This window comes from Euleptes europaea, chromosome 4 (assembly GCF_029931775.1).
Source record: "Euleptes europaea isolate rEulEur1 chromosome 4, rEulEur1.hap1, whole genome shotgun sequence".
Taxonomy (NCBI): Eukaryota; Metazoa; Chordata; class Lepidosauria; order Squamata; family Sphaerodactylidae; genus Euleptes; species Euleptes europaea.
Genome location: NC_079315.1, coordinates 10,457,121 through 10,470,830, shown reverse-complemented (window position 1 = coordinate 10,470,830; position 13,710 = coordinate 10,457,121). Strand labels below are relative to the sequence as shown.

Below are 13,710 nucleotides of genomic sequence, written 5' to 3'. Positions count from 1 at the left end.
CTCTCCACAGGCTTTGTGTCCTGGCAATATTCTGCTCAGCCGGAGGCTAAAGGGAAAAAGTGGGACAGCAGGTAGCATACTCTGCATTCGGGTTCTGCCCAGGGGGCTTCCCATGCACCAAGATGCCTTGGCAGGCACAGAGGAGGCGCGGAGTTCCCTGTCCAATTATTTGGTGACTCTTCCGATTCCTCTTTGGAGACCAGGGCAGGGACTAAGGGAAAGGCCCATTCTCATAGGTCTTTTGAATTATCCAGCAGCTTCTGAGTGTCATCAGCTTGAGCCAGACAAGTGTGAGGCGCCTCCGCCATCTACTGGGACATTATACATGGCTGTTTCCTCGCGGTCACTACTTCAGGGTTTGGCTTGGCTTATGCTTGCATTTTCCGACCGTCAGAGGTCGCCTCGCTCTCCCCGCGCTTTTCCGTGCGTTTTGCTCGCGTTTTCCGGGTTGTTTAGCCCGCGTCCAGAAAACGCAGGGAAAACACGTGGAAATGCACGGGGAGAGCGAGGCGACCTCTGACGGCCGGAAAATGCAAGCATAAGCAGAGCAAAGCCCCGAAGTAGTCGGGGTGACCGCGAGGAAACAGCCATGCATAAATGGCGATAGGAGCTGAGACCATACTTTCTGAGCAGGAAGCAGAGGAATGGGTAGGGAAGGTCATTCCTATCCTTGCAACCTCCACTGCATTATTCTTGTCAGAGCACTTTACCAGATTTTTTACCAAAGTCATCTGTAAACAGGATTCTTTGAATCAGGTTAAACCCTTGGCCTTTTCCAATCTGGACAAGCGAGGCTTTAAGAAACAGTTGTTGGACTGAACACATGAACGCATGAAGCTGCCTTACACTGAATCAGACCCTGGGTCCATCAAAGTCAATATTGTCTACTCAGACCAGCAGCAGCTCTCCAGGGTCTCAGGCAGAGGTCTTTCCCATCACCTACTTGCCCAGTCCCTTTAACTGGAGATGCCGGGGATTGAACCTGGGACCTTCTGCATGCCAAGCAGATGCTCTACCACTGCGCCATGCCCCCTCCTCATCTGTTAGCCTCCTCAAAGTGCTCAGGGAAGAGGCAATGAGAGCAGAATGGGGCTGTAGCTGGTTCAGGCAGCGGCTTGCTTACTATAGCTAAAAAAAAACCTACTCCCTTCCTGAGTCTGTTATGGAGGATTTAAAAGTTGCCTTGGTTGATGCCTCAGTGGTTGCTCTGCATTCCAGGGTTGTGTTTTCTAAGGATGGAGACAATGCCTTAAAAGACCCCCCCAACCCACAAAAAAACAAAGAAGCACTGAAGTAGTCACATGACTCCTTCCTAGCTATTAAGAGAGCCAGCGTGGTGTAGCGGTTAAGAGCGGAGGCCTCTAATCTGGAGAACCGGGTTTGATTCCCCACTCCTATCCATGAAGCCTGCTGGGTGACCTTGGGTGAGTCACAGTTCTCTCCAAACTCTTTCAGCCCCACCTACCTCACAAGGTGCCTGTTGTGGGGAGAGGCAATTGTTAAGTTGGTTTGATTATCCTTAAAAGGTAGAGAAAATTGGCATATAAAAACCAGCTCTTCTTCTTCTCTGCAATTTCTGCAGAGCCATTGTGATCTGGGCATCAAGCCTCAGAGCAGTTCAAGATTTCGCAGTCTTATTCCACCATAGAGCGGGAGGCCCACACTGTCAAGTAGGCCATTGGGACCCTCCAGTATTACTTGACAAACAATCCCTTCCCACTTGTGGCTGACCATGCCCCCTTGAAGCGGATGCTTCACTTCAAGGATCATAATGCCCAGGTCCTCAGAACCCAACTGCAGGTGACGCTCAACATAAATTTGGTCCGGTGCATAGAATTCCACATGCTTCTTAACCTATTTTCTGGGCATTTGCTCTCGCAATCACATGGGCTAGCATACCCGAGCGCAAAACGGCCACAGGTTTGCATTCACTGAGATTTTGGGCGTGTGCACTCGGAAAAATCACTCGGAAAGAAATGGAAAATGACCGAGATACCAAATAAGACTGAGTGGATAGATAAAATGATGGAACTAGCTGAAATGGCAAAACTTACAGCATTAATAAACCAAAAAGAAGACATTGAATTTGTGGCAGAATGGGAGGCATGGACAAAATATTGTATGAATGAATTTAATTGTGATATCAAGGGATATATTTTGATCTAATTCAGATATGCTGAAATAATTAAGATATGAAATAAAAATTAAAAAGATATGAATTAATTATATTTACAAGCAAATGATATGGGTGATTTTTTATAAAGAATTAGACAATAGATACAAAGAGAGCAACAATGATAATAGACTGGAGGGGAGAGGGGAAGTCAAAGATACATATGTTAGTTATGATAAGAAAAAGTTTTGTATACTATATAATTTGTTAACGGATATTTGTAATTGAATATGAACAAATTTGGAAAAAAAAATATTTTTAAAAAAGGAAAAATCACTCGGAAAAATCTGGGGAGGAAAAGAATTGCTGTATGGTGCAGTTACCACTGATGGACACCAGGTGGCGTGCACACTGCAAGTCCTCTTTTCTTCCCCTAGTAGCTTTTTCTTTTTGCATGACCAAAGGTACCAGCAGATACCCTCAGGAGTATTGCCGGCAGCGGGGATGCTACTACCCTGACCTGGCAAGTAAGAGAATTATAATGATCTATATCTATAGCAGAACACCCCCCGCCCCCAGTAGCCAAATCAGGCTGCCCACTGACAGGCTGGCAACTCTACATGCTCTCCCCACCCCCCGTACTGGGAAATGCGCAGTGTGACTTAGCCGCTATGGGTCCTCATTGGGGGACAAGGGGCTTTTCTCCTCATGGCAGGCAGGTTGTCAGGATGGCCAGTGGGAAGGGCATGCCATATTGCCAAAGATTCTCCATTCTGCATTGCATTGCTCGTACAATACCTTTGCCTTCTCATTGTCTTGGAATGTTTGTATTCCTAGTCCTATTGCGTTGTTCATTGGGTATCTTGTACTGTACGATTACAATTTTTCCTTTTTTCTTTACTTCTTTCTTTACTGCTGTTTTTTGTGAGTTGGTTCCAGCATTCCACATGACAGGAAATGTCCCATTGGACACAGGAAAATGTTGTAGACTTTCAGACTTTGCTCCATCATTTCTGGATGATGACTTGAAGGCCAGACATCTGGCCTTAGCCATCTGTAAACTATCCAGATTGGTTATTAGTGCATTTCAAAAATTTTGGGAGACTCCGGTTGGATTCCAGAGCAATGAGTCTCAAGGTCACAGGGAACAGTCAGTATGAACAAAGGCACGACGAACCCTTGACAAGAGCAGCGTCGGATTTTGGATACACTTGTGAAACAGGTTGGCGTGGTGTAGTGGTTAGGAGTGGCGGACTCTGATATGGAGAACCGGGTTCGATTGCCCATTCCTCCACATGAGTGGCGGACTCTAATCTGGTGAACTTGGTTGGTTTCCCCGCTCCTCCACATGAAACCAGCTGGGTGACCTTGGGCTAGTCACAGTTCTCTTAGAGCTCTTTCAGCCCCACCTACCTCACAGGGTGTCTGTTGTGGGGAGGGGAAGGGAAGGCGATTGTAAGCCGGTTTGATTCTCCTTAAAGATAGAGAAAATCGGGGTATAAAAACCAACTCTTCTTCTTCTACTGTGGAGCCACACAGCTCTTCCCCAATTTATAGCTGCTGTCTGTTTCATAGCACCTAATATAACAGGAAGTTGTTTTCAGGTAGCTGGCTCAAGGCTGACTCAGCCTTCCACCCTTCTGAGGTCAGTAAAATAAGTACCCAGCTTGCTTGGGGGTAAAGTGAACACAAATGAGGAAGGCACTGGCAAACCCCTTTAACCCGACCTTTTGTATTTGCTCCGCCCCGGCATCGAAGCATTCACTGAAGGGAGCATGCAGAATCACAGCCCCGGCTTAGCTATGCAAATGACGATTGCTAGTGGCTATGCAAACGAAGGAGCAGGCGAGTGTGTGTATGGGGATGGGATTTGTCTGACTTTCTCCTCTTGCATGGGGACCCTGAATAGTCATTTTAAAGGTTGAGGAGGAGGAGGAGGAGGAAGAGCTGGTTTTTATATGCTGGTTTTCTCTACCACTTTAGGGAGGCTCAAACCGGCTTACAATTGCCTTCCCTCCCCCTCCTCACACCCTGTGAGGTAGGCAGGGCTGAGAGAGCTCTGAGAGAGCTGTGACTAGCCCAAGGTCACCCAGCTGGCTTCCTGTGTCGGAGTGGGGAAACCAATCCAGTTCACCACATTAGAGGCCACTGCTCAGGTGGAGGAGTGGGGGAATCCAACCCGGTTCTCCAGATTGGACTCCACCGCTCCAAACCACCGCTCTTAACCACTACACCACTACCTCACCATCGAGCGAGGAGCAGAACAGACCAGGGCCGGATTTAGGTTTGATGAGGCCCTAAGCTATTGAAGGTAACGGGACCCTTTATATGTCCAGCTGTCCTTTGTCAACAACAAATTGTGGCTGTTTTTTTGTGTTGAATATATGCTATATGCTAATTTATATATAGAAATGAGCAAACCAGTGATATTTTATGGAGCAGGCTAGCAGACAGGGCCCATTACTTACATCATAGGAGCCTACACAACACAAAACACTGTTGCTGTATGTAGGTTTTACTTTATTTGTTTTTTATCTTATATTTTGGAAATGTACATCCAGGTGTTTTTTCCCTTTAAATTTTTTGGGGGCCCCCAAGAGAGTGGGGCCCTAAGCTATAGCTCGTGTCGCTTAGACGTCAATCCGGCCCCTGCATCATAGGAGCCTACACAACACAAAACACTGCTGCTGTATGTAGGTTTTATTTTATTTGTTTTTTATCTTATATTTTGGAAACGTTCATCCAGGTGTTTTTTCCCTTTAAATTTTTTTTTGGGGGGGCCCAAGAGAGTGGGGCCCTAAGCTATAGCTCGTGTCACTTAGACGTCAATCCGGCCCCTGCATCATAGGAGCCTACACAACACAAAACACTGCTGCTGTATGTAGGTTTAATTTTATTTGTTTTTTATCTTATATTTTGGAGATGTACATCCAGGTGTTTTTTCCCTTTAAATTTTTTACATTTTTTGGGCCCCAAGAGAGTGGGCCCCTAAGCTAGAGCTCGTGTCGCTTAGACGTCAATCCGGCCCCTGCATCATAGGAGCCTACACAACACAAAACACTGCTGCTGTATGTAGGTTTAATTTTATTTCTTTTTTATCTTATATTTTGGAGATGTACATCCAGGTGTTTTTTCCCTTTAAATTTTTTACATTTTTTGGGCCCCAAGAGAGTGGGCCCCTAAGCTAGAGCTCGTGTCGCTTAGACGTCAATCCGGCCCCTGCATCATAGGAGCCTACACAACACAAAACACTGCTGCTGTATGTAGGTTTTATTTTATTTGTTTATTATCTTATATTTTGGAAATGTACGTCCAGGTGTTTTATCCCTTTTAATTTTTGGGGGGCCCCCCAAGAGAGTGGGGCCCTAAACTACAGATCGCGTCGCTTAGACGTCAATCCGGCCCCTGCATCATAGGAGCCTACAACACAAAACACTGTTGCTGTATGTAGGTTTTATTTTATTTGTTTTTTATCTTATATTTTGGAAACGTTCATCCAGGTGTTTTTTCCCTTTAAATTTTTTTTGGGGGGGCCCCAAGAGAGTGGGGCCCTAAGCTATAGCTCGTGTCACTTAGACGTCAATCCGGCCCCTGCATCATAGGAGCCTACACAACACAAAACACTGCTGCTGTATGTAGGTTTTATTTTATTTGTTTTTTATCTTATATTTTGGAAACGTTCATCCAGGTGTTTTTTCCCTTTAAATTTTTTTTTGGGGGGGGCCCAAGAGAGTGGGGCCCTAAGCTATAGCTCGTGTCACTTAGACGTCAATCCGGCCCCTGCATCATAGGAGCCTACACAACACAAAACACTGCTGCTGTATGTAGGTTTAATTTTATTTGTTTTTTATCTTATATTTTGGAGATGTACATCCAGGTGTTTTTTCCCTTTAAATTTTTTACATTTTTTGGGCCCCAAGAGAGTGGGCCCCTAAGCTAGAGCTCGTGTCGCTTAGACGTCAATCCGGCCCCTGCATCATAGGAGCCTACACAACACAAAACACTGCTGCTGTATGTAGGTTTAATTTTATTTCTTTTTTATCTTATATTTTGGAGATGTACATCCAGGTGTTTTTTCCCTTTAAATTTTTTACATTTTTTGGGCCCCAAGAGAGTGGGCCCCTAAGCTAGAGCTCGTGTCGCTTAGACGTCAATCCGGCCCCTGCATCATAGGAGCCTACACAACACAAAACACTGCTGCTGTATGTAGGTTTTATTTTATTTGTTTTTTATCTTATATTTTGGAAATGTACATCCAGGTGTTTTTTATCTTTAAATTTTTTGGGGGGGCCCCAAGAGAGTGGGGCCCTAAGCTAGAGCTCGCGTCGCTTAGACGTCAATCCGGCCCCTGCATCATAGGAGCCTACACAACACAAAACACTGCTGCTGTATGTAGGTTTTATTTTATTTGTTTTTTTATCTTATATTTTGGAAATGTACATCTAGGTGTTTTTTCCCTTTAAATTTTTTTGGGGGCCCCCAACTAGAGCTTGCGTCGCTTAGACGTCAATCCGGCCTTTGCATCAACGGCCAGGGATGACTAGTCCGACAGCAACGCGCGCTGGAAGCCGGGCTCGCCAAACGGGTCGCGCCTTGCCCCGGGGGAGCGTCGACCGGGCGGGCGGACGGACGGACACGTGGCAAAGGGCGGGCGCAAAGCCCCGAGCCCTGGTTCTTTCAAGAAAGCCGTTTATTCTGGCGACCCAGAGGCCCTAATGGGCAGAAATCTCTGAGTCCCGATTGTACGGAGGGAGAGATATCTATCCATATCCAAGACACGACAACCCATCAACATTCAGGGTAAAGCTGATAGCACTGCAGGCATGGAGGCGGCAGGATCGTCACAGTTTCGCCCAGTTCTTGTTATGGTTTATTGTAACCCTCCATGAGCCTTGCCCCAATTCCTTAGCACACAGACACACAGAGATATCCTGCCCAGCAACAAGCTATTCCCTTGCAGTCCTAATACATTTGTGTGTGTGTGAAGTGCCGTCACGTCGCTTCCGACTCATGGCGACCCTATGAATAAAAGTCCTCCCAAATGTCCTATCTTGGACAGCCTTGCTCAGATCCTGCAAATGGAAGGCTGTGGTTTCCTTTATTGAGTCCGTCCATCTCCTGCTGGGTCTTCCTCTTTCCCTGCTGCCCTCCGCTTTTCCTAGCGTCCCTGTCTTTCCCAGCGACCCAATACATTCACAGAAAGGAAAAGAGAGTATCACAAATCGCGGAATCAGTGGAGCTTCCCTAGCCAGGGGGAGTCTACCTCGCCGCCTCCGTCTCCAAGCGAGGCAAAGCAGGATTTTTTTTTCTCTCCCCCCCCCTTATTATTATTTTTTTGCAAGCGCGCTCGCTGGCCAACGACGCTTTGCAAGCCCGCAGACGCCCACCTCCGCAGCGAGGACTGCGGAGGCCCGGGGACTCGCCGCCCCCGCCCGGCCGCGATCGGGGATCGGGGATCGGGCCGCTCCCCCCCCTCCTCCTCCTCCTCCTCCTCCTCTTCCTCCTCCCCGCCCTGCACGCCGAGCAGAGCAGCCGGGATCTGCCTCCCTGCAATGCCCAGGTCCGGCGGGACGCCTGGCGGACGGGGCGTCGCGGCGTCGTCGTCGAGGCCCCCGGCCGCCGGGGGACCATGAGCGGCCGGGCCGGCCTGGCGTGGCTCCTGCTGGCCGCCGGCGGGGCTCTGGCGGCCGAGTTCGGCCACGTCTACGCGGGGACGGTCAGCCGCGACGCGGAGCGGCTCTACTCCTTCAACTACACCGGCCAGGCGGGCCAGGTGAGGCTTCGGGGGTCGTCGTCCGTCGTCCCCCCCCCCACCGTCGGGGCGCCGGGGGCTGCGGGGAAGCCCTGCGAGAGGAAGGGAGACCCTGGGGGATGTACTGCCACGAATGACGAGTCAGCCCATTGGAAGCAATGGGAGAGGCTGCGCAGCCCATTGAAGATAATGGGAGAAGAGAGCGCAGCCCATTGAAGATAATGGGAGAAGAGAGCGTCGGTTGGCTTGCATTGATTCCATGGAAAGGCATTACAGCACAAAAACGGTTGCGAAGAAAACGCGGAATGGATGTCCCAGTAATGTTTCTCAACCGTCCTGGGGGTCCCGGATCTGTCGTCACCACCTCAGAATGCTTCTAGAGGTCCCAGGGGCTGTCATCCCCACCCAAGAAGACCTCCGGGGGTCCAAGAGGCTTTCACTCCCCTTGGGGATTTGTCATCACCACCTAAGAATAGTTCTGGGGGTCCCAGGGTCTGTCATCCCCACCCTAGAACACCTCTGGGGGTCCCAGGGGCTTTCAATCCCCTTGGGGGTCTGTCATCCCCACCTCAGGACAGTTCAGAAACATTACTGGGATATCCATTCCGCGTTTTCTTTGCAACCGTTTTTGTGCTGTCATGTCTTTCAATGGAATCAATGCAAGTCAACCTCTCTTCTCCCATTATCTTCAATGGGCTGTGCAGCCTCTCCCATTGCTTCCAATGGGCTGACTTGTCATGCCGTTTGTGCATGGGAGGATTGGGGCCAAAGCGCACGGGAGTGCGTCTAGAGAGCATCAAGCCCAAGGCAAAGGGCGAAAACGCAGGGGAGGTTTTGCCTTGGATTGGCCTCTCTCTCAAGGCGCATGTCCCCCAGGCAAATTTTCAAAACCCCAAAATAAACCCCCCACCCCCCATGCAGAGTTTTCAGAATTCAAATGGGGGAAATGCGCATCTAGGGAGCGGCCAATCCAAGGCGAAACCTCCCATGCGTTTTTGCCCTTTGCCTTGGATTTGATGCTCTCTGGACGCGCATTTTTCCCCATACGCATTTTCAAAACTCAAAAATAAGCCCCCCCCCTGCAGAGTTCTGAGAATTCGGATGGGGAAAATGTGCACGTGGAGAGCAGCAAATCCAAGGCAAAGGGCAAAAATGCATGGGAGGTTTCGCCTTGGGTTGGCCGCTCTCTCTCATTTTCCCCAGCCAAATGCTCAAAACTCAAAAATAAGCCCCCCCATGCAGAGTTTTGAGAATTCGGATGGGGAAAATGTGCGTCTAGAGAGTGGGCAATCCAAGGCAAAACCTCCCATGCATAGAAATATCTAAATAAAGAAAATCTCTGCGTGGGAATTCCGCAGCTGTCAGCGGGGTTGAGCCGGGACAGGGAGTTTACTCTTGAGTAACAGCTACTGAGGACCCAAGAAGAAGGAGCGCTCTTTGGCCGCGGGATGCTGGTCACTAGGGACCTGAGTGTGAGCTGACTGGTGCCAGCTTGCTACCTTGGCTCAATGGAACCTCCCTGTTCAGAGGCAGTATACCTCGCAAGGTTCCGATTCTGAAGGAATAGAGGCAAGCCACGAAGGCTGGCTGGCTGCTGTTGGAACTCAGGATGCTGGACGAGGGGGGGACTTGAGTTTGATCAGAGGGGCCTCTTCCTTGTTAGAGTTGGTCTCCATAGCAAAATAGAACCTCCATGTTCAAAAGCGGCATACCTCTTCTGGGGGCAAGCTTTCTCCGTCATGCTGTGCGTCTAAGTTCTGTGGAGGCATTTTAAAAAACGGTTACGCCACCTTGGAAATGCCACGGACGTAAAAAGTGGGATACCAGTCCTTAAAAGGTATAATAATAATTCTTACTAGCTGCTGTTGGACAGTATTTCTGGCCTAGATTGACTTTGATCTGTTTCAGTGAGGCGTCTCAGGTTCTTACTGTCCTCTGGGTGAATTTCTGGTGGCTTGTGCTTGGGGACATCAGATGGACTGCTCTCCCTAATTTGAATTCATTTCTTGTAGCAGCTCAGAATTTTTTTAAAAAAAAGCAAGCTCCAATTGACCGGTCCCACGTCTTACATGGAGTCTGCCCTCTGAACCACCTTCACATTTAGTTATTTATCTTTATTTATCTTTGGACTTGTATCCCGCCCTCTATCCCGGCTGGAGCCGAGCTCAGAGCGGCTAACCACAAATAAAACCTTATAAAACAATAATCTGTTTGAACTATTACCACAATCGCTGGAAATCGTCCCCGGAATCGTGGCAGTTTGACTACTAATGACTACTAATACTAGTGGCTAAGAGCGGCAGACGCTAATCTGCAGAACTGGGTTTGATTCCCTTCTCCTCCACATGAAGTCTGCTGGGTGACCTTGGGCTGGTCACAGTTCTCTCTGAACTCTCTTCACCCCACCTACCTCACAAGGTATCTGTCATGGGGAGAGGAAGGCAAGGCACTTGTAAACCGGTTTGATTCTCCTTAAAAGGTAGAGAAAGTCGGCATATAAAAACCAACTCTTCTTCTTATTGTGGGTATTAGCTTTGGTGGACTTTAGCAATGCCGTTCAAGTAAAAACAGACATTTCTAATTCCAGCATGGCCTCCCCAAATACCCTACACAGGAAAATGGACACTATTTATTTTGTTCCCTTTGGGATTAACACATGAACACATGAAGCTGCTTTATACTGAATCAGACCCTTCGGTCCATCCAAGTCAGTATTGTCTACTCAGACCGGCAGCGGCTCTCCAGGGTCTCAGGGTCTCAGGCAGAGGTCTTTCACATCACCTACTTGCCTAGTCCCTTAAACTGGAGGTGCCGGGGATTGAACCTGGGACCTTCTGCATGCCAACCTGGATGCTCTATTGCTGAGCCACAGCCCTTCCCCAAACTATATGCTTCCATACATACAAAGCTTCCATATACTGAATCAGACCCTCGGTCCATCAAAGTCAATATTGTCTGCTCAGACTGGCAGCTGCTTTCCAGGGTCTCAGGCAGAGGCCTTTCCCATCACCTACTTGGCTGGTCCCTTTAACTGGAGATGCCGGGGACTGAACCTGGGACCTTCTTCATGCCAAGCAGAAGTTCTACCACTGAGCCACAGCCCCTCCCCTTAATGAAATAATCTGTACTTTATTAACCACTCATACATAACCCATGTAAAAGCCAGGTTCCTGTTTCAAGGTTTAATTAAATTATTCAGTGCATTTAGTCACTTTCACCCCCTCCATATTTATGTTCACCCTGCTGCCAGAAGGGGTGTGGTTAAGTGCTTTTTTAAGCAGTAATCTCGTTCATTACAAGATCTTTTATAACTGGCATGCTCATTTATTTTACTGATGTAAGTTAATTCTATTAATTCTATTCCTTGGCTCCATCATCAACCAAAAGGGAGACTGCAGCCAAGAAATCAGAAGGCGATTGAGACTGGGAAGGACAGACATGAAGGAGCTAGAAAATATTTTGAAGTGTAAGGATGTGTCACTGGCCACCAAGACTAGATTAATTTATGCCATCGTATTCCCTATTACTATGTATGGGTGTGAAAGCTGGACAGTGAAGAAAGCTGATAGGAAGAAAATAGATTCCTTTGAAATGTGGAGTTGGAGGAGAGGGTTAACGGATTCCGTGGATTGCCAAAAAAACAAATCAGTGGGTTATAGATCAAATCAAGCCTGAACTGACCCTAGAAGCTATAATGACTAAACTGAGGCTATTGTGGTTTGGTCACGTCATGAGACGACAAGAGTCACTGGAAAAGACAGTCATGGTAGGAAAAGTTGAGGGCAGCAGGAAAAGAGGAAGACCCAACAAGAGATGGACTGACTCAATAAAGGAAACCACAGCCTTCAATTTGCAAGATCTGAGCAAGGCTGTCAACAATAGGACATTTTGGAGGACTTTCATTCATAGGGTCGCCATGAGTCGGAAGCGACTTGGCGGCACTTAACACACAGAGACAAGTTAATTAATGAGTGCATGGTGGGGGGGGGGAAGGACATATTTCCTCAATGAGCTCTTCAGACATTGGCACAGAAACCGCAGGCCCAACGTGGCCACTGACTAATGAGAAGAAGCCCCTTATAGAATTTCAAGGCATCTCCAGCTTGAGAAATCTTTGCAGACCTTTCCCCCCCATGGGATACCAAATAGATGCAATACACACAGCTTTTTCAAAACTGTCCATGTGTACCACCTTTGGGTTTTAGATCCATAAATAGTTTCTTCTTTTTCCTTTTTTTTAAAAAAAAATATATGGATGGTACAATAAAAGATTGTAAAGTTGCAGATCATAGAAATAGACAGGTAGCAGCCAAGCGAACTGTATCTGCAGGGTGTAACTAGCCACCTCCTGTCTGTTTCTGTACTCCGCAGCTGTTCTGGTTTCTGATTTCCTGGTCTGCTGGTCTCCTTGAAAGCCAGGACTTACCCTGCATGTTCTCACTAGTCAGGGTCCGGAGTTGCCAACCTCCAGGTGGTGGCTGGAGATCTCCTGCTATTACAACGGATCTCCAGGCGACAGAGACCAGTTCCCCTGGAGAAAAGGGCCACTTTGGCAATTGGGGTCTATGGCATTGAAGTCCTGCCCCTCTCCAAACCCCGCCCTCATCAGACTCCACCCCCAAAATCTCCAGGTATTTTCTAAGCCAGAGCTGGCAACCCCCTTTCCCAGGATGTGGTGATGGCTGCCAGCTTGGAGGGCTTTAAGAGGGGAGTAGACATATTAATGGAGGAAAGGGGCATTCATGGCTATTAGTTAGAATGGATACTAGTCATGCTGCATACCTATTCTCTCTAGTATCAGAGGAGCATGGCTATTATTTTGGGTGCGGTGGAACACAGGCAGGATGGTGCTGCTGCAGTCGTCTTGTTAGTGGGCTTCCTAGAGGCACCTGGTTGGCTACTGTGTGAACAGATTGCTGGACTTGATGGGCCTTGGTCTGATCCAGCAGGGCCTTTCTTATGTTCTTATGTAACCCTATCTGGAGCGGGTTATGGCCTTGTGAACTGACTGAGCCAGCAGCGCACCCTTCCAGGCCCTCAGCTTGAATAGGATGAGGAAAAGCCGTCCCAGCCGTTGTGGAAGCCGTTTCTGGAATGCTCCTGGTGTGTTGGGCCAGAATCCTTCAGAGAACTAGATCTAGTCCTGTTCCACAGGTGGTGCGAGGGTTGTTAACCTGGCACTATGTCTCAGAGCAGAAGAAGAGTTGGTTTGTTTTTATGTGCTGACTTTCTCTACCACTTAAGGAAGAATCAAACTGGCTTACAATCACCTTCCCTTCCCCTCCCCACAACAGACACCCTGTGAGGTAGGTGGGGCTGAGAGAGCTGTGACCAGCCCAAGGTCACCCAGCTGACTTCGTGTGCAGGAGCGGGGGAACAAATCCAGTTCATGAGATTAGCCTCTGCTACTCATGTGGAGGAGTGGGGAATCGAACCCGGTTCTCCAGATCAGAGTCCACCGCTCCAAACCACCGCTCTTGACCACTACACCATTCTGGCTCTCGTGGAATTAAAAACTAGATAGATAGATAGATAGATAGATAGATAGATAGATAGATAGATAGATAGATAGATAGATCTGTCGGATTTGGGTTCTTCACCCACAGTGGAAGGCTGGCGTCTCCAACAGCGTTGCAGATGCTGATGGGACATATACATTTGTTGGTATATATGTAAATCTTTCACCTTCCATTACACACACACACACACACACACACACACACACACACACACACATCTTAAGAAGTTGCAAAACCCCTCTGTGGATTGCCTGGTGGGGATGAGAAGGCATTCCTACACACAGGTAAACCGAAGGCAGGGCCGGTGCCAGTCATTTTTGTGCCCT

The 13,710-nt window shown here is 48.2% G+C and overlaps 1 protein-coding gene across 1 annotated transcript in view; it reads left to right on the top strand.

The window, feature by feature from the left end:
• The first annotated feature begins 7,838 nt into the window (after nucleotides 1–7,838).
• Nucleotides 7,839–13,710, top strand: part of SIDT1 (SID1 transmembrane family member 1) — a 79,224-nt gene continuing 73,352 nt past the window's right edge. The window contains exon 1 of the mRNA XM_056848035.1: nucleotides 7,839–7,886. The gene's annotated coding sequence lies outside the window, so the exon portion shown is untranslated. The remainder of the gene's footprint in view (nucleotides 7,887–13,710) is intronic.